Below are 27,910 nucleotides of genomic sequence, written 5' to 3' on the forward strand. Positions count from 1 at the left end.
TTTTATTAATCAATATTTTTCTATGTTTCCTTGCCACGTGTTTCTTGTAAACATATAATGTCCAAATTCTTCTTTTTCAAGAATTGTTCAATTTTATTTTGTTTTTTCTTGTTATTCATCCCATTAATATTCCAATTCCATAATTTTAGCGCCATGATGGATTCCAATTAAATAAATTTAAATTAATTTTCTTATAACATATCCTTTTCCTCTCCTTCTTCTTCTTCTACTTCTTCATCCGACTTCTTTCCGTTCTCTTCTTTTTCCTCCCCCGATTCTGACTCTTCCTTAGATCCTGCTCCTCCTTCTGCACCTTTGGCTTCTTCCTCTTCTGCCTTTAGTTCCTTGTATTTTCTCAAAAATTTCCCTGTTTCTTCTGGGCTTGTCAACCTGTGCTTCTTACTTTTGTAGAAAAACGAGACTCCCTCAGGGAATTCCCACTTGAAATCAATTTTATTTTTCTTAAGAGTCTGTACCAATGGCTTGTATAGATCTCTTCGTTTCAACAATCTTATTGGTATATCTTTAAAAATGATTATGTAATTTCCATCTATGTATAATCTTTTCTCTCTGTTCTTCTGTAGTATCAAATTTCTCATTTCTCTGTCTTTAAATGTAATTAAACAGTCCCCTGGAAAATTCCTTGCTTTGTTTGATCTTACTTTCATTCTAAATGCACTTTGTACTGTTTTTACAACTTCTTCTGTTGGTAGCTCCAGCCATTGCGCTATCTCCATAATCAATCTCTCTTTAATATCTTCATTCTGTATCTCTGGCACTGATCTCAGATTCACCTCCCTCTGTCTCAGTTCATTCATAGCTATCGCATCTTTAATATCTTCCTGTGCTTTATTTATTTCCATCATGTCCACTTTCATCTTCTTTTCTTCCCGTTTCACCTCTTTCATTTCTAATTTAACCTTTTTCATCTCTTCTTCCAATGATAAAGTTCTTTTTGATACCTCTCTTATTTGTCCTTTCAATTCATTGACCGTCTTGTCAATTTTTTTGTCCATTTTGCCAATTTTACTATCCACTTGCTCTAATTTTGTTTCCAAATTCTTTTCACTTTGTTTAATTTCTGCAAACATTTTCAATATTTCTGCTTTGAAGTCCGATTCTTGCTTAGATGCTCTCCTTTCTGTTGGTGTCACCCCCTCCACCCCTTTCTTCTGTTGGCGTGCCATTTCTCCCTTCTACAACCTCCCTCCCCAATCCTTCACCGAACTGCCTTACAGTACAAAACCCTATTCATTAAATTAGCCAATAATCAATTATTGTGTACCAAATTCGGATGATAAATTTTAAACAATTTTTACAATTTCAATTATTGAATTATAATATGTCCACTTCCAAAAAAGTAGGGAGTAGAGTAGGGAGTAGAATAGGGGTATAGTAGTAGTGGGTATAAAAAAGAAAAAAGAAAAGTACAATATGTAGAGAGGGGTATCTTTTGAGAGAAGGGGTACCCAGATAGGTAAGTTGTCGGGTTATCTCCTTTTAATAACTTCAAAGGAGAAAAGGAGAAGCCAAATCCAAAATCCAAGCCAAAGTACAGGACCGTCTTCTTGCCCCCAGTTGGGCTAATCCTTAATTAGAATCTTCTCTTTCGCTTCCTCCCATATAAAATTATAATCCAATTATAATCCAAAGAATTCGTAATCCAGATATTTTCTTTTATAATTCAACTATAATGTCCAAATATAGTTATTTTTCAAAAATAATTTTTCAAATATCCAAATATTTTATAACCTATAATATCAACTCAGAAGATTGATTCTTAATTGTCTTGTTGGTATTAATTCCAGAATATATTTAAATACTTTTAAAGATGAATCAATAGAGTCCCAGAAGGAGTATTCCACATAGCACCCAAAACATGAAGTGGGAGAAGTCAGATTTCCTGTTTCTTAAAAATATTCCACTGGCAAGGAAAATCATAGAAAAACAAGTTGTAATGACTCATTCCATCCACTAGGGAATCGGAGTCCAGATAAGTGGCGTAGATCTAAAATTCATATAAGTGTCAGTCTCCAAAGGAAGAAAAATAAAAAGAAAAAGAAAACCACCTCAGTTCCAAATTATACTATATATCGGGTTTTCTTCTTAAAAGTCTATATCAACCAAAAGATGAAAAGAAGCTTTAATTCTCCCTCTGCAACAGCAGCCTTTTAGCTCTTAACAATGGAGTCGAAGGCTCTCCTTCCAACGCGGCTCTTTGTCTTTAAAAGTGAAAGTGGGAAAACACTTCAAGCCTTATATATCCTCTGCTACACCAAAGACGTCTATTTGCCACTATAGTAACTTTCTGATCCCTCTTTTACTGTAATAGTCTTCCTGTGTCCTTGTAACCTTTTCCAAATTCTCTTTTATACTTTTTAACTTTAGTTCTAAAAGTTTAGAGAGAAACGGAAACAATAGCCGCTAGCGGCAACTCACTTTCAATTTCCAGCTCTGCTTACAATGCTGCGTCTGTGCTGATTCCAGATGACAGCTGAACTCTGTATTAATCCTTTTTAGTTGCGGAGCCTTCCTTAATGTTATTTCTTCCAAATTATAATTTTGTTGAGTCCGAATTTCTTAAATTTGAGAGCGGAGCACTGTTCCTTGCAAGGTCGGGGCTTCGCTAATCGGCCATAGCAATGGCTTCCCGATAGCCTGCTAATCCTCCCTCCGTACTCTTCACCCCTTTTCGGGGTTACCTGACGGCCGGTAGGTTAGCTCTAGGCACTGCCGGGAACCTGATCCTCTGAACACCCTCCAGAGGCTTTATGGGGGGGTTATTTCGCCCAATAACCCCCCGTTTCGACCGAAAAAGCTGGGATTCCTCTAGCGGAAAAATCCCTCGCTTGCGACGGACTCGCGCTCCACCGGAAGTCCCGCTTTCGTTTCTTATCTCATGCTCTCCTTTCCCTCCTATGTTTCTTCACGGTTTGCTTGCTGCTCAGGTTGCTTTTAAACATGATGTCTCTGGTTAAAGGAGAGCTGCCATCTTTTTACCCTGGCTCATCTTCTGGGTCTTTAACCACAGTATGAAAAATTCAAGAGTTATACCCCTTTGCTGTATCCTCACGGCAAGAAAACCTGTTAGATTTTTGCTAATCATATAATCTGTTATAAAGGGACAGAGCCCTATTCAGCAATCATTATGTATGTATTTACATTTGTATACCGCCCTTCCTCTGAAAATCACAGGGCAATTCACAACATAAAAATACAAAATGAGAACACAAATTACATTATAAAAACAATAACAATAACAAAAGCCAATAACCCCCCCTCCCACAAACACATTTAAAAGGATGTAGAATGCTAATCAGCCAAAGGCCTGGTTCAAGAGGAACATTTTTGCCTGGCAGCTAAAGATATGTAATGAAAGTGCCAGGAGAGCCTGCCTGGGGAGAGCAATCTACAAATGGGGAGCCAACTCAGAAAAGTCCCTGTTCTTGTGTTGCCACCCTCTGGACCTCTTATGGAGGAGGCACGCAAAGAAGGGCCTCCAATCAGGGTCGGATCTAGGTTTGATGAGGCCCTAAGCTACTGAAAGTAACGGGGCCCTTTATATGTCCAGCTGTCCTTTGTCAACAACAAATTGTCACTGTTTTTTGTGTTGAATATATGCTATATGGTAATTTATGGACCTAATAGGTATCTAAAGCTATTTGCACATAACAAAATGTATTTTATCAAAGTAATTGTTGAACTGAAATACAATTAAGAAGTATATTTTTGGAGGGCCCCAAGAGAGTAGGCCCCTAAACTATAGCTTGTTTAGTTTATACGTAAATCTGGCACTGCCTCCGATGATGATTGCAGAGTCTGGGTCTGCAGAAAAATGCAAAGGCTGTTTCTTCCTGTGCCCACCTTTTATTTCTGGATTAGCAACTGTGGGTCAGACACCACCATTCAAAGGGCTTTTGGCCAGAGAATGGAAAGAAGTGCTGTCTGTTGCTGTTTCCTAAGCAAGAAACTTCCACCAGCAAGAACAGGCATTTACCCTATTTTACCTTTGTCCCGAGAAACTGGCTGGGTCTTAAGTTTCATTGAACGCTTCAAAGCACATAGAGCAAATAAAAGTAATCAGAAAATGAAAACAATACAACACCTTCCTTGTTTATTTTTTAATAGCCGTTCTCCTGTCTCTGATTCCATTTGAGTTTCACAGAATCCCTTTGTAAGGCAGAGTAAATACAAGGCAAAACAAACAGAAATTCGTTTTGAGGAGTGCATCCCAGGTCAGGAGGGCCAAACATCTTGTTCTTTAAGTCACATAGGATCAACTGTGTTGACACGCTGGCTTGTGCTGTATTAAGATAGCACACCAAGTTGACCTGAAAATCCAGCGGGGTTTTAAACTCTTTCGGAACTTTCTCCCTCCTTGTAAACAGCAAGCATATTCTGGGCCCTCTTTTTTGGGTGCCTGTCTCCCAGGGTGGTTTCTTGGAGAAGGTAAAGGGCAAGGAGAGAACAAACATCCCTATCTGAAAGGAAGAAGATGGAGGCAGGGGCAGCAGGAGGGCAGCTGCAAGGATTTGGCATTTTCCTAATCTCCCTCTTCACAACAGTGTTGTCAGAAGATCATTTGATATCCAGACCCCCATCCTTGCTCCAGCTTGACTGCAGTAAGACGATAAGCAATTTCCATTCCCAGGCTCTGTACCTTGGCAGAAAGCTGACACTCCCCCCCCCCCAGTGTTTCCCCCCCTCCCAATGAAACTTTACTTTTTAATGAATTGGGTCTGAACATGGTAGGGGTTGTTCTGAGAAGCCAGATGGCTAATATCATATTCATGTCATCTTGCGTTTGGCCCTGGCACTTGAAGCAAACACTGTCAAGGATCCTCGCTCAGGTTCAAAGCCTGGCCTCACTTCATATTCAGATCATGCACCTGATGCTCCCATAAAGATCCATTGATTCATATCTTAAAAGCAAAAAAACCCACCCTTCAGAAGCCATTAAGTCTGGCTTTCCGTGTGCTTTTTGGTCTCTCAAGGTCTAGTGCAGGCAGCATTAGCTAGGCGGCTCACATTGTGCGCCTTTGAACTCGGGGTGCCTCTGTGTCAGTCAAGCCTGTTTGGAATTGATATGCTCTCTATCCAGGCTCAAAAGTGTTTCATAAAGTTAAGTTTACGGAATGTCAATGAGACAGAAATATAGAAGCCCATCTCTGTCTCTCTAAAATGTCCAGCTGAGAGCAGGAGAGGTGATGGGCTTTAATTTCATTCTAACCCATCTCCAGCAACCCACCTCTGCCCCTCCAATACCTTGTTCTTTTAGTTCCTGCGATTTTGATTGTTATTATTAAAACCATACGTAAGGAAAACGCAGGATTGTCAGGAACCCAGGCACCACACGGCATGCGAAACTGCATAGTCAACCCACAAGCATATATTCCCAAACCCTGCTATGGATTAGAACCAAGAAATAGATCTCTCTCTCTCTCTCTCTCCTCTCTCTCTCTCTCTCTCTCTCTCACACACACACACACACACATATATATCCATTGAAACTTTAGTTTTTAATGTAAAGTCCACCCAAACTGACCCACAACCCAAATAATACCAATAATTTGTCTCAATGTGGGTGGATGGTGAGAGATTGAATGGGATCAATCCAAGTACTTGATCAACCAGACCCTACTGATACCAGGAATAATCTAGTTGAGGACAGATCTAGAAGAGAACATGTCATCTACAGTGCCTAGCTGAAATCATCAAGGATCTAAAGCCCATTTGATACTTGCCTCTCTCCGACCTAGGGTGGTCCTTATTTCAATATGGCCTCCTAAATGTAAATAGCTGCTCACCAGTAAAAACAGATCATGTAACAGACACACAAATACATATAGACCCAGATGCAAATAGTGTCCTCACACGTACTCAGAAATCACAAATACAGCACCTAATAATGTCAGCCACAACATCAACGGTTCATTCACCTGGTCACCTTCCAAAATGATATATACAAACTGTCAGCAATGCCCTTTTGCATTCCACATAAGACAAACAAACCAGTACAGTGGTACCTCGGGTTACATACGCTTCAGGTTACAGACCAGAAATAGTACCTTGGGTTAAGAACTTTGCTTCAGGATGAGAACAGAAATTGTGCTCTGGCAGCACGGCGGCAGAGGGAGGCCCCATTAGCTAAAGTGGTGCTTCAGGTTAAGAACAGTTTCAGGTTAAGAACGGTCCTCCGGAACAAATTAAGTACTTAACCCGAGGTACCACTGTACCTACATAAAAGTCTAAAAGAGCACAAATCTGACATCAGAAATGGTAATATTCAGAAGCCAGTAGGGGAACATGTCATCCTACCAGGTCGCTCTGCTTCTCCCCTTAAGGTGGTCATCCTTGAACTAAGGAACTTGAAAGAGCAGCTACAGCAAGAATCTGCTGAATTGCAACTTATCAAGAAGTTCACTTCTATTCATTTGGATCTGAATAAGGACAGTGGGTTTCTGTCCCACTCCAAAGGTTGATTTATTCAGCACTGCTAAATTTATTGCATTATCCTCAGTTACTACTACTGTAAAGAGTCAATGTGTTTATTTTGTATGCATTCAGAGTCTAATTGAATGAGAAGGTAGCTGGTTCTTCTGAATTGAGAGAACTGGTGAGGGTCCTGGAAATAAGGAGCAGTGCAAGAGAAACTAGGAGGGCAGAACAGGGTGCTGAGAAAGAAGGTAAGAAAGAAGGGGGCAGAGGGATGCAGATCAAAAACCCCATCTATACAAGACAATGAAAAAACAAAGCTTGCAAGCATTTGGTCCTTTGGAGGCATGGGAAAGCAAGTGAGCAGCATGTTTCTGCCTGTGATTTAATTTGAGCGCCCTGTAAGCCACATTGATAGGAGTACAGTGGTACCTCGGGTTAAGTACTTAATTCGTTCCGGAGGTCTGTTCTTAACCTGAAACTGTTCTTTACCTGAAGCACCACTTTAGCTAATGGGGCCTCCTGCTGCAGCCGCACGATTTCTGTTCTCATCCTGAAGCAAAGTTCTTAACCTGGGGTACTATTTCTGGGTTAGCGGAGTCTGTAACCTGAAGCGTATGTAACCTGAAGCGTATGTAACCCGAGGCACCACTGTATTCGTATTTTCCTGTCATGGGGCTGTAGATTGGCAGTGCCAGAAAATACCAGATTATTGAGTGTTTTGTCCTTTCTCTGAAGACTTGTTGGTTTTTCGTTCAGCTTCTTCTTCCAGGAGTGTTTGTTTTGGGGATACAGGCAGCAATGTGAGGGATACAATGTCGGTGTGGGAAGAGCAAGGGTCCATGGCCTTGTGGGGAATCACAACAGCAGGTGCCAGGCAAAAGGAAGAGGCAAGGAAAGGCAGTGAAACAGCGTCTAAAAGATCAGCTGGCTGGCACAGCACCAGAAGGATTTTCAGATTAAAATGTGCGTGTGTGTGTGTGTGTGTAGGGGGGTGGTATTAGAGGAGGGGAGAATAGAATGTGTTGTGTAGTGTGGAGAGTAAAGCTGGTTTGTTTGTTTTTAAGACTTGTGCTCACCCCAAGAGAAGAAACCACATATCCAAGTAGAGAGGAGACAGGACAGGTGCTGTAATAGATTATGGAGGATTTCCTAAAACACAGGTGGAGAAGCAAAACAAACAAACAAAGAAAACCCAGTCCCAGAGGGTGGGGTTGGGGGATTCTCTTGTGCGTGCAGAATAACTTCCCAGTGGATAACGTTGATAGAAAAGTGATTGCCAGATGACTTTAGGCTTGTTTTAATGGAACCCTCCTCTCACCTGGAAGTCTCACCTGTCCCTTATTCTGGAGCATCACCAGTTTACAGGACATGATGCTCTTATAGTAGCTCTGATTTCCTGAGATGTCGAACTCCCAGCTGCAGCTCTGTGAAGAACTGAGTATATTCCAGGCATGTCAGAAGAGCTGGGAAGGCGTTACCAGAATCTGGAGTCTGCAGACAGAATAAAGAGGGGAAATGCAGAAGGCCATTTCCTTTCTCTGCTCATAATTCAGGAGGGGGACCTGTGGCAGATCCCATTCCGTGCATGCAGAAAGGTCTTGGGTTCAATATCTGGCATCTTCAGGGAAAACTCCACAGGTGAAATCCCTAGAAAGCTGCAGCTAATATCAAGCGAGATGAACTAATGTCCTCATTCCTTACAAGGCAGTTTCATAGCCTCGTCTTGCACAAAAACAGCAGGAAAAGTCCCTAGACTCGGGCAGTCAACTGACAGACTGACTAGCCCACTTCTCTCCTAGAGGCTGGAGGTTTGTGTCCTTATTTGTGCCTTGCCTATTAATTACGTCTTATCCCCCTCTAATCTTCTCTGAAAGCAGTCATGAGTGCCTGCAGGTGACCCGGTAGAAAGCAGGCCTCCCACAGTGGCTTTGCATGCCAATCTCCACCCCGCAGCACTGGTGAGTCAGAGTCAGGCGGAGGGCAGTGGAGCTATTCTGCCCTTATGCTCCCGCGATAGTGATGCCCCTGGTTTGGTAATGGGGGAAGAATCATGTGCACCACCTTCTTGGTCATCAGCACCTTGGCATTTCTGCTGCGCCGGCGCTTCTTCAACAAAGTCGAACCGTATGTCCTTCCTTCCTTCTTGTACTGTAGAGAAGCTAGGGTAGTAGATGGTCAGATCTCAGGGAGAGTGTCTGTAGGAAGGATGCCTGGCTCGTAGCGATAGGTGCCTCTCTTGTGCTTTTGTTTTGCTCTGATAATTGCTCTGTGACTACAAAGAGGACTGATTCACAAGTTTTTAATTTAAACTTTCCTTTTTACCTCTGTATCCTGTTTGTTGAGGCTGCAGTCTTAGCCCCACTTACCAGGTGGAGTAAGCCCCACTGCAGCTAAAATTATTCTATTTATTGTGGAGCTTCCCTCAATCATAGAAGGATCACATTGTATGTTGCCCCTATTTGAAGGATCTCACTCACATGAGTAAAAGGTCAGTGAGATGTGGGAATAATTCCGCCAGAAAGGATATCTGTGTGGCTGTTATGTAACACATCTGAAACTGAATCCAGGTTCTACTGCCCTGGGGGGACTCAGTGGCAGGGGTCCTGTGGAAATTTGTCCCCAGCCCACCACACCCCGACTTTAAATTCATAGGATCAAGACCTTGAATTTCCTGGTGGGCATTCTAAACAAACTTTGGTCTGTTGGTTCAGGACTGTATTATCCACCACCTTTGGGTCCTTTTCATGAGAGTGTAGGTTATGCCTTTCGTTTCATTTCAAAAACACGTGGAACAAAGAAGTTAGGAAGAGACGTTAAGGTGAACAGTTTGACCGCAAAGCATCTTTACACCCTTGCACCGGTCAATAAAAAATATGATTCGATTTTTCTTTGCTTATAAATAATGTGAATTGGACTGGAGGAGAAATAGCACCGTTTGAGCAAGGCTGGATGCGGTACTCTATGGATGAAGACACTTAATCGCCCCATACCTAAGATGGAATGTTCCGCAAGGCCTTTCCTCCTGTGCCAAAACATCAAGTAAAACCCTCCAGATCCCACTAAAGATAGCAAGGCCTTAGAGTTCTCTGTCAGGCCGGAGGAACACATCCTAAAATGGGCTTCCACTTTTAAGTAGTTACCTTCCAAGATTCTTCAGCGGCTGGCAGACCTTGCCTTTTCAGTAAGAGATGGGGGTTTATTTATTTATTTTGCCTTGTTTCAATTGTATGTATTTACTTTCAAATATATAATCAGCCTTTCCAACGTAATTTGAGCCTCAGGTCTTCATGCCACACAGTAATGAATAGTATATATTGTGTCCTCTTCAGGATCCCAACCACTGTGTTCTATTGCCCACTCCCAATTTTCCATTTCCGCCCCCCTCCACTGGCAGAGGAAGGGGATGAGGGGTGTGTGGACCTCCCCAGGTGTCATCCCTGAGGGGGGTGACATCGCTCCCCCGCCCCCCTGGGATGCTCGTCACCCCCCCCGGGCAGATTGCCCCGCCCCCAGGTTCACAGCATGTGACCGCTCCGGGGGCTGGATCAGCTAGCTCCGCCTCTGCCCCCCTCCCCAGTCAAATCAGTGTCTTGTGCCCACTGACATTGCTCAGTCCTCTGTTTTGGAACATTGCTCCAGTTTTTCTTTCTTTTTTACAAAAGCTTGGAATTCCTACAAGCCTGCTGATATGGCCTTCTTCTGCATAGATGCCATTTTGGCTGCATGAAGATGAGATCTCAGAGAACTGGGTTTGCTATTAGTAAATCATTTTGCAAGTCAAAGGAGGGACAGGATAGGGAAATGTGCCAATTGTTGAATTAATCCTTTTTTTTTTCTTTTTCAAGCTTATTTACCTCCTAGCAACCTTGTACCTAGCATCACTTAGGAATTTCAGGAATTCTAAGAAGCCGAAAAACCAAAGCAGTTTTATAATCGATGGTTAAAAACACTGTAGTTTTGAAATGTTTGGTCCACCATCTTGATTCAAAATGGCATCCAAACATAGGCAAAACCTGGCTCCTCAAACACAGGAACCATCATGCAAAATTTGGCTAAAAGCAGTGCTGTTTTGAAAGGTCCACTCCACCTTTTTGATTCAAATTGGCATTCAGTTGTCTCCAAACACAGATGAAAATCTGCTCCTTGATATCAGGAAACACCCTGCAGAATTTGTTTACGATATCTTAAGAGGTTTCCAAGTGCAGGGCAAAGAAGCAATGTTTCATTATAGTAGATTTTATTTCGGTTCGCTGGGATGTATCATTACAAGATTTCAATATTCCCAGGAAAAAAGAACAGATCCATTAAAAGCACATTTAAATTACATTTCCCCATCCCCAAAGAATCCTGGGAACTGTAATTTGTTAAGTGTGCTGGGAAGTGCAACTCTGTGAGGAAAAAACTATGATTCCCAAGGATCTTTGGCGGGTTGTTAAGTGTGTTTAAAATGTCTGGTGTGTATGCAGCCTAGATTGGAGCTGGGGAGGCTGTGGCCCACTAAATGTTCTTGGACTCCAACTCCCATCAGACATAGACAGCATGGCCAATTGTCAGGGATGATGGGAGTTGTAGTCCATCAAATTCTGGAAGCCGCCTGCTTCCCCCCCCCCCCATGGGCAGGAAGAAGTAGCACAAAATGCTGTGTAATTTTCTTAAAATTCTCCCTTGTAGTTCTAACTTTGGTATCTTAGGTCAGCAGTCATCCTCTGAAGAACCTGACAACCAAAGTCTCCCTTGCACATTGTACAGACAGGAAGGATGTAGGAAGTGGTGTCCCCAAAGACCTATGCTTTTCAACTTGTTCATATATCACCTGGATGAGCACTGAGAGAATCAAATTTGCTCAAGGCAGAACACCCACCCCCAAATAAATAAATAAATAAAACCAGAATAATTGCAAAGAGCTCCAAAAGGATCTTTCCAAACTGGAAATAAAGGTAAAGGTAAAGCGACCCCTCACCGTTAAGTCCAGTCGTCGTCAACTCTGGGGTTGCAGTGGTCATCTCCCTTTATTGGCCGAGGGAGCCGGCGTACAGCTTCCGGGTCATGTGGCCAGCATGACTAAGCCACTTCTGGCAAACCAGAGCAGCACACAGAAACGCCATTTACCTTCCCGCTGGAGCGGTACCTATTTATCTACTTGCACTTTGACGTGCTTTTAAACTGCTAGGTTGACAGGAGCAGGGACCAAACAGGGGGAGCTCACCCCGTCGCAGGGATTCGAACCGCTGACCTTCTGATCGGCAAGCCCTAGGCTCTGTGGTTTAGACCACAGCGCCAATACATTGGGGTGAAATGGTAGCCTTTCAATTCCCCCAAAGAAAGTAAGCGGTGGTGGCTTTTCTTATTATAAAATGATATTGGGGAGTTAAGGCTACCATATCACAGCTGCATGGATGTTTTGGGTTGTTTTTCTTTTAAGTTTTGCATTTGATCAAAAGCTTTGTATCTCAATGGTCTATGTCAATATTTTGGATAATGTGTTATCCACATGCTCTCTGTAAGGTCACATATGCAAGATAATTGACCATTTTGTTTATAGTGAAATAATTTTTTTAAAAAAATCTATTAGGACAAAATATACTTACTTGACATATACCCTAATTGGGTCTGAACCGGCAGTGATTAACCAACACTGAGACCTTGAGGTCATAGTGAATAGCTTGATTCCATATTAGGGATCATTAGGAAAAGAATTGAAATGGAAACTATCCATGTCATAATGACATTATATAAATTTGTGGCGCAAACCACACTTGGAATACTACAGTTCTGATTGCTGAAGCTCAGAAAGGATATTGTAGAGCGGGAAAAGGGTTCAGAAAAGTGTGACCAAAATCATCAAGGGGCTGGAGCAATTCCCCTATGAGGAAAGGTTAAAATGTTTTAGGACTTTTATGCATGATGCAGAAAAGGGGGATAGAGGGGTTTTTTCTCCTTGTCTCATATTACAAGAATTTGGGTGCCATCCAAAGAAGATGGACAATTCAAGACAGACAAAAGAAAGTGCTTCACACAACAAATAGTCGAGCTATGGAATTAGATCCCACCAGATGAGATGGCCAGCAACTTAGGTTTTGAAAGAGGATTAGACAAATTCATGGAAGAGAAGTCTATCAACGGCTACTAGGCAGATGACTATATTGTACCTCCACTGGCAGAGGCAGTGTGCATCTCTGCAAAGCAGTTGATGGGCATTACAAGTGGGGAGAGTGCTTCTGGACTCGCTTGCAGGCTTCCCACAGGCATCAGATTGGCCACTATGATGACATGATGCTGGACTCAGTGGGCCTTAAGGATGATCCAGCCATAGGTTCTTGCTATGTTCTTAATCTGGCTTTTAGAATAGAGCAGGGCTTATTAAATTTGTGCCTGTGGGCACAATGGTGCTCATGATGTTTTCTCTTAGCACACATGAAAGCTCTGAGCCCCCACAACACTGCCCCCTTGGTCATGAGGCAGCGAGGGTGGCTATATTTGTCTCCCTTGGAACGTGTGTAGAGATGAAGGAGGAAGTTGGAAGAGTGATGTTCTTTCCCACTTCTTCTTTCAGGTCTGTGTGGGTATTACTCGGCTGAAACACACATGTTAAAAGGAAACAATTATCTAAGGGCCTCTAGGTATCGTCTTTATTACACAGTCAGGATTAGTTGTTCCGATGCTGCTGTTTGGGTCATCACATGCAATCCTGCTCTCAGTATGGTTTGTCACATTGCCAGTGTGGGGTAGTGGTTAAGAGCGGTAGTCTCGTAATCTGGGGAACCGGGTTCGCGTCTCTGCTCCTCCACATGCAGCTGCTGGGTGACCTTGGGCCAGTCACACTTCTCTGAAGTCTCTCAGCCTCACTCACCTCACAGAGTGTTTGTTGTGGGGGAGGAGGGGAAAGGAGAATGTTAGCCGCTTTGAGACTCCTTTGGGTAGTGATAAAGCGGGATATCAAAGCCAAACTCTTCTTCTTCTCCACTTCGAATCAGTGCATAGCTCGTTGCATCCTGCTGAAATCCCACAACATTTTATACACCACAAATATTCTGGTTTGTTTTCTTTTCTTTTCTGCTTTTATTGTGCTATAGCCCTCAGGATAGCAATATGTGGTAGCACTGGCATCAAAGAATGAAGCAAAGCAGAATAAATCTACCAGTAATGCACTAGCAATGTATCAATAACATGTTGCAGAATATACCTGCAACAAAACACCAGTCTGGAGGGGCCCTAAGTCCAGCACAGCCTACTTAAAAAACAACAACAACCAAAGCCACATTCTGTTATTTCGGTGCACTGCGACATTGCGGAATACAACCCTGGTTACAAGGCGCCTCTGCAGAGAGTGCAGCTGTTCTCTGCAAACAAGAGTCTCTCAGCTCAGGGACATGCAAATCTATTTTTCAGCCAAGCCTGGAGTCTGGCTGAAAGTGGGTAGGTGAAATTGACATTTAAAGAGCCGTAATACCTCAGCCAATTATCATCCAAAATTGGGTATAGTTGAGCTCAGTTGCATAGATGAGATGATAGCATGTTCCCTTCAAAGGGAAATTAAGGTGCAGCCGCCATTTGTGTTTCACAGATTAACAAGCGAGAGGTTAACTTGGGGTTTTTCAGTTTGCGTGTATCAACAAAATTGGTCAACCAGGAGGTCACAGTGGTACTTCGGGTTACATACACTTCAGATTACATACGCTTCGGATTACATACTCTGCTAACACAGAAATAGTACCTTGGGTTAAGAACTTTGCTTCAGGATGAGAACAGAAATCATGCTCTGGTGTCGCAGCAGCAGCGGGAGGCCCCATTAGCTAAAGTGGTGCTTCAAGTTAAGAACAGTTTCAGGTTAAGAACGGACCTCCAGAACGAATTACGTAAGTACTTAACCCGAGGTACCACTGTATCAGTATTCCTTGCAGTGCTGCGGCTAGTTAAATAGCAAAGCCCACTGAATAAGTTGTTACTTGGGAGTACTGGGAAAGGGGAGCGTAGAGCTGTACGGTGAAGCCAAGAAAGAGGGAATTCAGTGGAGAGGAAAGGGTGGTGGAACATCTGCTTTGCATGCAGAAAGTCCCAGGATAAGTCCCTGGCATCTTCAGGCAGGGCTTGGGAGAGATGCCCTGGCTGAAACCCTGAAGAGCTGCCGTCAGTCAGCATGCAGACAATACTGAGCTACATGGACTGATGGTTTGACAGTGTAAGGCGCTTCCCTATGTTCCTATATGGGCCTGTAGCTCATGAGGAGGCCTTATGTGCACTTTTCCATCCTTCTCTCTTTGTGTGAGCTTCCACAAATAGTTTGCAGGGTAGCTGTGATGGGTGTTAGCAGCAGCTAGCATTGGAACTTTATCAAGTTGGATGTGTGTTCACATCAGAGATCGCAGATTGTTTCTGGTTGCTTCTTTCCCCCTTTTTATCATCTATTATTATTTCTTGATTTTTTCAAAATTCTCTCTCCCCAAGAACTCAATATACATGGTGGGGTCTGGTCCTAGAGATTTGGGGAGCTGCAGATTAAGCCAAATACAGTTTCTGTACAGAGCCTAGAAATCTCTGTTTTCATTCTCTCTCTTTAAAGGAATTCCTGGTCGAAGCCCAAATATATCTGTGGGTGGCTAGAATCCAGTCCCCTGCCCCCACCAGACCAAAAAGAGAGTGCATTTTGGGGAAATCCAGCATGTTGGAAATATTTTTATTCAGAAAGCCCTTTTATGAACAGTTTCTTTTCTAATTTTAAAAGCTGGCTTATACGTGTATAGGTGTGTATATTAAGAAGTAATTAAATGGAGTTCAGTATGCAGTGAGTCCCCAGCAGATTCCCCCAAGACAAGGCTGCTTCCAGGCAATCTGTTCATTGAGTCTTCCTCCTGATCTGTTTTGCTAGGAGATTAGGCAACAGTAGCTATTTAATGGGCATTTACTTTCGTTTGCAGCAAAAAATGTCACCCACCCTTTGAAGTGCATTTTCTCTTGGTCATTTCCTGTTTTTCTTTTTGTATGCCGCTTTGGGAACCAGGTGGTGGAAATAGGAGTTATACATCTTGAAAATAAATAATGAACTTCCGCCAGCATTTTAGATCTGAGTTGCCAGGCTCAATCATAAAAATGGGCCGGCAGAACATGTGCAGGCAATGTATCCAAGCCTCAGAAGCAGAACTAGGAATAGCATCTCACTGTTGCCGACACACTAATGTGTTTTTCATCTGTATGAAGCGCAGCCCGCTATCAGTCACACAGTCAAGAGGCATATTTCTGAAAGATGAGCAGGCAGCCAAGCACATCTCCTATTAAGCGAAGAGTGATGTAACATAGAGCAGTGATCCCTCTGCAACATAAATGCCTGAGCTTCTTTTGTTGCTGGTACATAACAGAAAAGCGGCAAGTAGCACTTCAGTCAAAGGAAGACTGATGAGCATCATTTCAACAAGCGGAAGGGCAATTAGGGGACATCAAGATTCTCTTGTACATTTGACCCTCTTCAGATCCTGCGGTCTTTTTATATCATGTCGGCCTTGGGTGTTTCTCATGGACTTGGCATCAGGGCTCAAATTTCTTTAATGCACACAGAGAATGTCTGGAGCTTCAGACATTAGAGGAGAGGCTCAAAAACAGCTGTTTGATAGCCAGGTAAAATAACTTCTATATATCTATAAAAGCCTGCTCTCACGGTACTGCTACACTCTTTCAACAGAAATAAAGGCAAAAGAGAGTTATTCAGAAAGGACCAGGCTAAATTCTCTGCGGCTCCTATGGGGTTCTGTGGAATGAAGTTTGCAACCAGGGACGCAGCTGAGAGGGGTAAAAGTTGCCCCTTCATCTCATTACTAGGGTTACTAGGATTACTAGGTTCAAATCCCTGCGACAGGGTGAGCTCCCGTTGCTCTGTCCCAGCTCCTGCCAACCTAGCAGTTTGAAAGCATACCAGTGCAAGTAGATAAATAGGTACCGCTGCGGCGGGAAGGTAAATGGCGTTTCCGTGCACTCTAATTAACGTTACGGTGTTCCGTTGCACCAGAAGCAGTTTAGTCATGCTGGCCGCATGACCCGGAAAGCTGTCTGTGGACAAATGCTGGCTCCCTCGGCCTGAAAGCAAGATGAGCGCCGCAACCCCATAGTCGCCTTTGACTGGACTTAACCATCCAGGGGCCCTTTACCTTTTACCTACCTTTACTAGGGACAGCAATCAGGTTTTTCCTGTTTCCCGTTGGTGCCACCCAGGATTCTACTTTGTTTTCTTATTCTCCTTGGTGGAAGAAATCACTGCCATTCACTCTTAATGAGGAAAATTAAAGCACTGCATTGGCAGACACTGTTGCAATGAGGGCAATAACTGTCCTTAACCCCTGGCATGAGACTCATCTTTTCGGCTGTTAATCGTGTTATAGGAATCCTAAGGTCTTATACATATATAGAATAATGTTCATAAATGTACAAGGCAAACACACATGCATAAGTATAGTGTCTGAAACAGTGCAGGAGAGCAATCCTGAAGCCATTTTGACTCTCCCAAATTGACTTCAAATATTTCTCTGCAAGGAGAAAGGAAATGGGAAAAGCTTTCCAGTTGTCTTTGGACTGTAGGGGCTTACACCTCCGTTTGCAAATACAGTCTGGCAAGCATCTGTTAAGCTGAGCAAACTATCAACATATTATCATAATATAATAATAATACAATTTTTATATCCTGCCCTCCCCAGCCGAAGCTGGGCTCAGAGCGGCTAGCAACAGTAAAAATAACACAGTTTACATAAAATCACAATCAGTTAATTGAAATACATTCTAAAATCAATTCATTCTAAAATCAATTCAGAGTCAATAGGAAAAAACTGCTCCTTTATCCCTTATGGGGTATCCAAGAGCCCATATAGAGTCCTTATGTAGGTTCCCTATTGGTAGGAGAAAATAACAGAGGCCAACCCGAGAATATTGAGAAGCAAAGCAGCTGATAAGCCTGATCTTTATTGATCTGTTGCAAAAGGGTCCTCACTCACCACACGGAGTAGGGTAGAGGAACCCAGAACAAAGGTGTGCCTGCCCTGATATAGACGTTTTAAATTCCCTGCCCTGGAGCTCAAGACCACCCCTCCATACATCATACATACATCACAGAAGGGGTGTAACCTAAGACCACCCCCCAGATACATCATACCTACATCACAGAAAAAGCGGTCTACAGCAGAAATCTAAGTGTGTTGTTTATCTCGTCTGACAGGTTACCTGTTTAATGGTCACTTGACTGGATTGCCTGGGGAACCTGGCTAGTCTTTTGTAATGATAAATACTTCGTTCCTGAGCCAGGTCACAGGCTCACACCCTATTCATATCTTAAATGTGCGCTTAAGACAGGATTTGAGAAGGAACCGACAATGGGGAGGCTTTTCCATTTTCCTTTGACCTTGCAGAGAAAACATTTGCGCAGTCTGGGAATCAAAATGGTTTCAGGTCGGTCTTCCTGTGCTGATCTATGTATGTGCTTGGTTGGTACACTTATGAACATTTAACATATATCTAAGACCTCAAAATTCCTATCACAATAGGGAGTCTCAGCAACAAATATTTGTGAGCATCCACCATTATAGAAGATACTAGGAAGGATGCTGCCTTTGAAATGTCAAATCTCTTTTCTATATGAACAGTTAAGAATGTATAAGGAGAACAGAACAGAACTGCTATTATAAATAACTGTTCTTGAAGTAAAGCAAGCTGGCAGACTAAATATCTACATTAATCTCAGCACTATATCCTGTGGTAGGTGGAATGTAATAATAAAATGTCTGCTTTTGCACCATGCAGATTTTAAAAAAGCCTATTTTCAGAATGTAATCTCTTATTTGAAATCAGATAATAACCCCTCTAGTTTGTCTGCATATCTGTTAGCATTCTAGTTTATTGCCTTAAGTTGGTAGGAACACCTTAGATTTATCATTGATTTTAAATAAGAAACCTTAGCCACCCCTTTCATTCATCTTCACAGTATCTCATCTTCTGTGCACTTTGCTCGGCAAAGAAACAAACAGCTGTATATTATGTTCAGGGACAAAATGTCAGTCAGATGTTTTGCCCCACTAGCCAAATACCTCATCACTATCCATAGAAGTGATACCTTTGTGTCCAGGGCACTTTTAGAAGGTAGGCTGGAGTCAGGTTACAGACTTTTCAGCATGTTGAAGGTGATATCACAGAGGTATTGTTGGCTGTGTTCTACACACTGAATGACTCCCACTTATAACTCTGGGAAAGAGGTTTTGAAGGTTTTTGCAGGCTTCCCCCCAAAACCCTGCAAAACCTGTTTGACCACATAGGAAATGTGTTTGTGGGGATGAATCATCTAGCAAGGGCTATGATTCTTCTATCAAACCTTGAAATCTATTTAGAAGTTTTCTTTATAATTAAGCGGCATACAAATGCTATTAAAAATACTTTCTTGGAAAGTACCCCTCCTTCTCCAGTCTTACAGTGTCTGCAAAGTTATATTTATTTGTATACTCTCTCTCTCTCTCTCTCTCGCTCTCTCTGCCACTTTTTGAGGCAAAAGCCTGCCTAAAATGGCTTACATAAGAAGAGAAACATAACATGACAATATCCCATTTCAATAAAATGAAATCAGTTAAAAGAGCAGTTTAAGAGAACTCACAATTCACAAACCATACCAGAATGAGGTGAGAAACCTCCAGTGTAAATATTCCACTGATGGTGAAAGGGAGTTAACCATCTCTTTCAAATAAAAAGTATAATAATAATAATAATAATAATAATAATAATAATAATAATAAATGTGTTAGGGAGTATTGAGAATCAAAGATAAGATTTGGTCAGCTTGACATTCAAACTCCAATTTTAGAAGGCAGCAGGGAAAATCAGCTTCTACTTGTTATCGGTTGTGTATAATCCGGAAAGCTCTCCCTTCTCCCATCCTGTTTACAATACATAGCTAATTGCTGATCATTCTGATTTGTGTATCCCCAAGTGCAGTAAGGGAATTTCCAAGTTCCTGGCCAGACTTAACTCAATAGTGACTCTTCCTGCAATTATTAATCTGAATGAGCATGGGGAATGGAAACCTCAGCCTGTTCTAAGCTTTGTGGATTGGCTTTTGTCACAAGCCCTGCCACTTCCCGGTTTCTATGACTTTATATTTTAATCCTCAAAAAGTTTGGATTGGTTCATATCATATCAAGGCGAAAGTGGTTGTCCTTTTTGCAGTCTTAATGCTGTATCAGTTTTTTTAAAGGTACAACAAGACCAGCAGATCCCTCCCACGGTGCTGAATTTTACATGGTGTGTGTATAAGTTTACATATCTGGCCAACAGCAGCCCCAGGTCAGAGATGACTGGGAAACCATGTGGATGTTGTGCCATTTTGGACGTCTGAAATTCCTTGATCAAAGCACTTTAGGAACATGTAAGCCTATGAAGTCCTGCTTGGTTGTTCTACACAAGTGAAGCAGCGAAGAAAGAGACTCACTGCAGCCGTCCTTTGTTTGCTAAATCTGATGATATGGGCACTTTTGCTTGTTTCCTGCAATATAATATTGCATTCCGTAAGAGTTTGTTTAAAGGAGATCATGGAAGAGATTTAGGTTTTATGAAAGAGACTGTCTAGATTGCTACAGTATGCAAAGAAAAGAACTTTATCTCCAGAGTGTCCCCACCACACTGTGGCACATGATTGTTCCAGGTTTTTAGAGGAAAGTGCCAAAAAAGAGAAATATCTCACAATTGCCAGTAAATAGTTCTGGAGGTATTTCTCTAATTTAGCACTTCATTCTTGTATGCTTCCTATTCTAGTTGTTGCTGTTTTTTCAAAAAAATTTTTAGAGTAGCCTGTTTTAAGGTTTTGAATCCAGGATTGTCTGTCTCCTTAATCCTTGTAAACAAAGGCTGATGAGAAGGAGAAATAGCTTTTGCAAACAGATAGAAGTGCCGGAAGAACAGGGCTGGCAGGAGTAATTTTGCTGCCTGAGGCAGAGGACAAGATGGTACTCTGTCTTCCATGTGACTGAAGCCAACGGAGAGGTAGGGCTTGCCCACATGTGAGTAATATGTTGCTGCCAAGATACTCCTTTTACCATTGAATTTGCTTTTAGTGGTCCACACAATGTTCTCCAGTTACAAAGCCAATGTTTTCTGGCCATACCAATGGGAGCTTCAGTGTGTTGGATCAATCCTGCTGAAAGTTCAAGTCCGTGGCTCAAAACGAGTGTGTTGCAGGAAACCCGCCCCCCCAATCATTTAGTTTGTACAAACTCGACACACACACACACACACACACACTCTCTCTCTCTCTCTCTCACAAATGACATACGCAATGTTTCTGTTATAAATTCATAGAAAATCAACCGTACATCGGATCTACACCGTTCCACTTTATTTTGCTCCATAAAGAAAGGACTATCAAAGGGGGAAGGTTTGATACAGGGTGGCCATAATCCCTTGAGCGTACCAACACGTACTCAGGAGCCCTACCCAGTTGGCATGCCAACCATGATGGTCCCAGAGAGAAGACCATCAAGGCCACAAAGAACTTGCATATGGGAGTGGATTCAGCATGGACTGAGACAAAGGACAATGATCAGCTCTTCCCTCTGGGGGCAGGATACTGCAAACTCCCCTTTGTCCTCTGGAAAGTACTCATGGGGAGGGGGAAAGGAGGGACCAGCCAGGTGACAAGATACTCAGGTTACCTCCACAACTCCTCCCGTAACCCCTCCTTTTTGTGATGTATCAATGATGTAGTCATGATGTAGTTATGATGTAGTCTTAGGGGTGTAACATGGGGATTAGTAGCTAATAAAAGTTGGGGTCTTCTTTTGTTCAGGGCTTCCATCTTGTTTCACCTGGTGGCAGGTGGGAGTCCTGTCGCGACAGTCTTCAATAAAGACCAAGCCTACTGGCTGCTATTTTGCTCTGGTATTCCTGGCTGGTGTCCTTGTTTTTTGTCCAAGGGAGCCTTCAGATTTCTCCATTAACAGTGGGATGGGGCTGGTGGAGGGGAGCAGCATGTGGATTAGGGCCAAGTACTTTGGGGCAAGGAGCTGCAAATACACAGTAAATGTTCAGCGCATTTAATGGACAAGCACATCATTGACTATTCATTTAATAGTCTGGCTGTAGAATAGCATCCTGCCATGCCACTGCGCAACAGGCCAGCTTAAGGAGTGATAGGAAGGCATACTCAGCTCTCTTCCTCCAAACCTCCTTGCTGCTGTCAGCCTCCCAGCACCTGCCACCTGAGGCACTTTGTCTCATTCTGCCTAATGCCTAATGGCAGGGCTAGGCCTGCTGAACAGGCTTGGTAAAGAACTTTCCCTTCTGTGTAGAATCAACTAGGAATTTAAAGTAGAAAAATTCTTCTTCTTTTTTTCAAAGTCAAAGAACCTTACAGTTGATAAAGCAGAGGAAGCAAAAACTCATCAGCAACTGATCATCTGGAAAAGTCCTAGCAAAAGAATGATGAGAATGGGTAGTTTTTGATTACTTCTGACATTTGAGCTGTCATAGGATTTTCCAGTTTTATATTAAACCATTCAAGGAAAGGAAACATTTCTTTGCTCCAGGATTCCCCCCACCCATTGATTTCCATATGCATTTGTCATGGACCCATAACGAGTAATTTGTGATTCCTTAATGCATAGCAACAGAGCTCATCTGTGGAGAAGAAAGGATTATTAGGCAATCTGGCACAAAGGAAGGACTGGTTTAAACGAGTTCAATTAATGCTGGTGTGATAGGGGACATCCGGCTCTGCTCTCAGCATTGCGGATGGTCCTGGTGCTATCTGTTCCTCTATGAATCCAGCAGACTGTGGAGCTTGTCTCTCCCCCCCCCCCCTTTCATGGACTCCTGTTATTAACATATACAGTGGTACCTCGGGTTACATACGCTTCAGGTTACAGACTCCGCTAATCCGGAAATAGTACCTCGGGTTAAGAACTTTGCTTCAGGATGAGAACAGAAATTGTGCTCCGGCGGCACAGCAGCAGCAGGAGGCCCCATTAGCTAAAGTGGTGCTTCAGGTTAAGAACAGTTTCAGGTTAAGAACAGACCTCCAGAATGAATTAAGTTCTTAACCCGAGGTACCACTGTACTGCTATTTTTCTTTCTGTGATCTTAACATGTGGGTCACAACTCACCTACCTAGAAATATACTTTGCCCCTTCTGAACCCCCGCCTCGAAAAAAATTCTGGTGCTACCACTGGCCATGTTCCTGCCATGAAACAAACCAGTCTTGTTGTGTGCAAACAGCATTTGAGGCCTCAGGAGGTCAGTAGCGGCCAGCTAAAGGACCCCTGACCATTAGGTCCAGTTGTGGCCGACTCTGGGGTTGTGGCGCTCATCTCGCTTTATTGGTCGAGGGAGCCGGCTTCTGGTCCCCAACCTGAAGAAAGGATCTTCTGCTTCTAGTTGCTGCCTTGGAAGATGTATCTGAGTGAACTGAGGCTCTTTTGCTTTCTATCTTTCAGGGAAGGAACAGAAGGAAGCAAGCAGGAGGTTGGGTCAGATCCCCCGCCAAGGTAATGAAGGATGCTTTTATGCAAATCTCTCTTTCATTTCGGGGAGATTTGCACAGTTGAAGTTCCTGATGGATTATAGTTGTAATCAGTTTTAATGCAGCCATTTCTACTTTCTTTAGTTCCATGGTCTTAGTTAAAGATGGATGGGGCAATCCAAAATACACACAACTTTGTGGGAGGCTGAACTGGGTGGGGGTGTAACTTGAAAAAAGAGACATTGCACATACTTTTGTAAACCAAGAAATCTTAAAAAAAATACTTAGAATAAAGAAAAGAACATCACTTCCCTCTCCGTCTACTAAATGTCCAGGTGAGCAAAAGTGCCCCCTGGCAGGATCCATGTTAGCAGCTACAAGAGGAAGGTGTTGGAACAAGTTGTTCCAAGGGCAGGGAGTGGAAGGAGATAAGATCCACTGGTTTCACTGCTGTCACATGATGGCATCAGGCCTGATCTCATCATTATTGCTGAACCAGCTCCAGGTTAGTACAGTAATCTTCTTGGCCCTCCATTCTGCCCTGGCCACTGTGTGTCCACCATTTTGGACAGGTGTTCATACAAGGCCGTACATTACTCACACAGAATTAGCTAAAGGATTGCAACTGGAAGGTTTTGTCTTACAAGGTGAGGATGATGTACTGTAATGACTGTAAGCTACACAGTGTTTTGTTTTTTGCTGTGTTCAGGGAAACCAGAAATTAATCTCTGGTTCCTGTGCGAGTCAATCTGATCAGAGATGAGTGGAAGAGAAAGAATAAGTACCAACACCAGCTGATGGAAAATTCACTGCCTTTTTGTAATACAATGGTAAGTGCGTGGGAGATATAGGGGCAGGGGAGAAGAGGGCCTCCAGAATGGGGTCAGAGTCCAATGAGTCTTGAAATTAAATACAGACTGATAAGTAGGGCTGCCATATGTCTGGGTTTCCCCTGAAACGTCTGGAAATTGGGCTTTGTGAATGGCATCTTGGCGGATTTTTGCCAAATTGGCAAAATGTCTGGGAATTCCCAGATGTATGGCAAGTGGGGTGATGCTTAACAAACAAAAAAGCCGAACAACTTTGTCCGCATTTTCAATTTTTGAGGTTTGATTTTTGCTGCCCAACTCTGCATGGAACTCTGAGTCCCCTAATGATCCTTAAGCAATAAGTAGCAATGCATTTCTGCTTTAACCCAATAATTCCACTCTGTTCTCAAAGACCATAGGAGCACAGGATGCTGCCTTATCCTGAGTTAGACCAACAGGCTATCTAGTTCAGTGTTGTTGACACTGATTACCAGTAGATCTCCAGCATTTTACACAGGCCACTTTCCCAGTTCTACCTGCAGAAGCCGGGGATTCAAACAGGAATCATATGCATGCAGAACAGATGCTCTACAGCTGAGCAATGGCCCTTCTAGAGAGTCTAGAAATCAGTGGACGGATACTAGTCTAATTCAGAAAAAGTCTAGCCATTACATCTTTATAAAGTGAGAGATCACTTATTTTGTTTTTACTTAGGCTGCAGTCCTGTACATATTTAGGAGTAAGTCCCGTTGAACAGAATTGGATTAACTTGTTTAGCATTGCACTGCTGTGCATTTAGGGTCACATAAGCAACAAGTATTTTTAAAAAATAGCCATGTTGGACCACTTGACAAAGCATTAGCAGCAGTAGCAGCTGTATTTGGTTGCTAGTATCACAGCAAATTTTTGGAGCCCATTATTCCTCCACTGCCCATTCTAATACAGTGGTACCTTGGTTTACGAACTTAATCCGTTCTGGAAGTCTGTTCTTAAACCAAAGCCATTCTTAAACTGAGGCACACTTTTCCTAATGAGGCCACCCGCTGCTGGTGCCCTTCCACCGTTTGGCTTCCATTCGTAGACCAAGGTAAAGTTCACTAACCGGAACACTACTTCCGGTTTTGCAGAGTTTGTAAACCTAATAGTTCATAAACAGGACTGCTCTTAAACCGAGGTACCACTGTAGCTTAAACCGGATGAAGCTCTGACTAGGCCAGGCTCTGTAGGGAAAGGGTACTGCTCAAAATGATTCTGTGTCACAGTCTGCACAGGCCTTTGTCGTGTCCTCACATTTTGCTTCGCCTTTCAGGTTCACACAGTCACCTCCCTGCTCAGGTCAAAAAGCGCAGGTGATGCCAAAGCCTCAGCTTGCCTACAGGAATGTTTAATGTCGAGCAAGTTACAGAAGTCTGGAATGGTGGGCTGGAGGAAGAAATGTTGAAGGCAGCCGGCTCTGTTTTAATAACTCCCTGTAACCAAGGTGGGCCACCTTTTCGAGTAAGTCTTGGGAAAGAGGAAATGAGGTCACCTTGGAAAACATGGTGGCTGAGAGGATATGGCACACAGCCTGGTAAAAGAAGTCACCTCCATGGTATCAGAAGCCACATGAAAGTCTCTGAGAGTGATGTTATCTCAAAGTAGTGAGAAGAGGCACCCGGAGGAAGGTTTCTCCATTCCCTGAATTCAGGGAGCTACACGCTGTGTACAAAGATGTTAATACCATTTTCTTCAATGGTATCTTTTCCAATAACTCTTTCGTTATTGGATCAGAATAGTAATAGCTAATTGATCACACAAAAGGTTTGACAAACTGGGTGAAGTGTAGGTTGCATTTTCAATTGCACCCCACAATATGATCACATGCTTTTGACAAAATGAAGTTATTCCAAATTTAGGCCTAAAGCATGGTTCGGTCTTACATGCATGAGCACGGATGGATTCTCAAAATTGCACAATCCCAATGTACCCCCTCTCCCTCTCTCCTTGTACAGTACATGACAATTCTCTTCCTCCTTTCTTGGTTTGGGCACAAAATGCTAAGGTAAACTATGGTTTGGTCTTACACCTAGGTTCTCCATATCTTTCTTGTTTGGCTCTGAAACTCAGCTTCCTTATATATAGGAATGATACTTGATAATTACCTACAGAGATTAGCATTGCTCATCATGTTCAAAGTATTGGTATGAGTCCTGTAAGTATTTAAACAGCAGTAACAGGTGTAAACCTGGCTTTGCAATTTTCAAAACAGACATACAGTTCAGAAAGTCAACTCCTGGATCATCCTATATTTCCCTCCATATTTTCAGGTAGCCTGTCCAAACAAAATTTAAAGCAGCAATTGTGGGGCCGTTTGTTGCTCACAGCAGTAGCTGGCAGGATGCTTTAAACAGTGGGAGTGCACCCTCTTCATCATCCTTATGCTTTGCTCCCCACAAAGGAGGATTTTGTGCAGCACTACAGAAAGAGTGAATGAGATGAGAGTTCGGATTTCTTATTCTGGATTTGGAAATGCAACATGAAGAACAAGAGAAAAAACACCCATTCAGCTCCCATGCTGAGGTTTCCACCGGCAGGCATATTGCAAGACATCTGGGGTTGCTCCAGAACCTGAGATGCTTGATGGGGATGAAATGAGCTGAGTAGCTTGGTATTGTACTCTTGTCTAAACAGTAAGCTTTCTAGGGGAGATTGACCTTGATGCAACAGTACAAATTGTGAACAGCATCGAAGGCAACTTCAAGAAGTGACTGACAGAAGTTTACCTTTGAGTTTCCTTCCGTGAGCTTCCCAACTTCTCCTTCAACTCTGGGCTTAGATTTTTTGTTTGTTTGTAATGACTACAAAGTTCTTTTAATCAGATTTCCTTGTCCCTCCTGGAGCATTTAATTAAGTCTTTACAACCCCCTGCTCCATACTCCTAATGATGTTTTTCGGTCCGGAAATAATGTCTCTCATCAAGGGGGAGCAAAGTCGCTACTCTGTTGGGGCCTTTTCCATTTTTGCAGCTGATTACAAGCAAAAAAAGGAGGACACAGAAGGCACACCTAATTAGAAATAGATTGGGTGAAGGAGCCAGAAAGGCAATTGCAGGCTTTGAGGAAAGGCTATGCAAATGAGGGAGTAGAAGGGTGAGCTGTGAAGGCCGGACAAAGAAGTTTTATTTACATGCTGCAACAGGGTCTTTTCAAGCTTGTAGACTGGTACCCTGTGGCATCTCTTATGTGGCTTTTCTCCACCTCTCCATAGGTTGCAGCTCTCTCACACTTTTATCTGCCTCATTGATATCACACACACACACAAAATGCAAATTAATAACATGGAAAAAACATTATACAAATTAAGTAAAAGTGCACAAGTTTAATCTTGGCTATAGTAAGAAATCTGCTTTATGTTGACCACTTCTGGTGAGATAGCTCCAAGGCATTTTCTTAGAATAAACTTCCTTATATAATCAGTTTGTTGATCAATTCTTTGTTGATCAATGTTTCGTTTGGATTTTTGAGCAGAGTTAGTTTTAAAATCAAACTACAACCTGATGTGAACTAATCAATAGTGGTAATAAAAATATAGCTGTCAACTAAAATAGAGATTGCCTATAACAGGCATAAATTTACAACACTATCAATAGAACATGGAGAATTGCCAAAATGGCAAAGAAAAAAGAATACCTGTATATAATGATAGGCAGCTTTGATAAATCTTAACTTCATGTACTGACATCATGAAAATGAGTTCAATTTGTTAACATATATAAGCGTTTTCCGTTGTCTACTTCATTATCTTGTATTTGTAATGTTGTATAATCAGTGTCTTTTTCTTCTTTTGTACTCCTGCATTTGAAAGAATGACTAAAAAGAGACGTGAAAAAAGGAGCAAAACATCTGATACTGCTCCAGAATTTTACATCGATTAAAAATTCATATGGACCAAAGGGGTGCTGTTTGAATCATAACTTATTTAATCTGTATCTGTCTTTGTGGATTAATTTATTAATCTGGTTGTGGGACTGACTTGCTTGGTCAACAGAATAGCAGAATAGCAGGAAAAGCCAGTCATGTGTGCTGGGTCTCCTCCACATGCAGCACTCCTTTAGAAGATAAATATCCCAAGACTTGGAAAAAGGCAGTTCTCTGCTCAGAGATTTCCATGGAAGTTGATCCTCTGGGAATTCTGCCCTGCGTTATTTTGTCC

General features: G+C 42.6%; 1 long non-coding RNA gene across 1 annotated transcript; it reads left to right on the forward strand.

Moving 5' to 3' along the window:
- Window positions 1-8,416: 8,416 nt before the first annotated feature.
- On the forward strand, window positions 8,417-27,650 carry LOC308470688. The gene is made up of 4 exons (XR_013982557.1): window positions 8,417-8,562; window positions 22,885-22,935; window positions 23,620-23,740; window positions 25,029-27,650. It is a non-coding gene; the product is annotated as an uncharacterized lncRNA (long non-coding RNA).
- Window positions 27,651-27,910: the final 260 nt, after the last annotated feature.

Source organism: Podarcis pityusensis (assembly GCF_964106645.2).
Source record: "Podarcis pityusensis genome assembly, chromosome: 2".
Classification (NCBI taxonomy): domain Eukaryota; kingdom Metazoa; phylum Chordata; class Lepidosauria; order Squamata; family Lacertidae; genus Podarcis; species Podarcis pityusensis.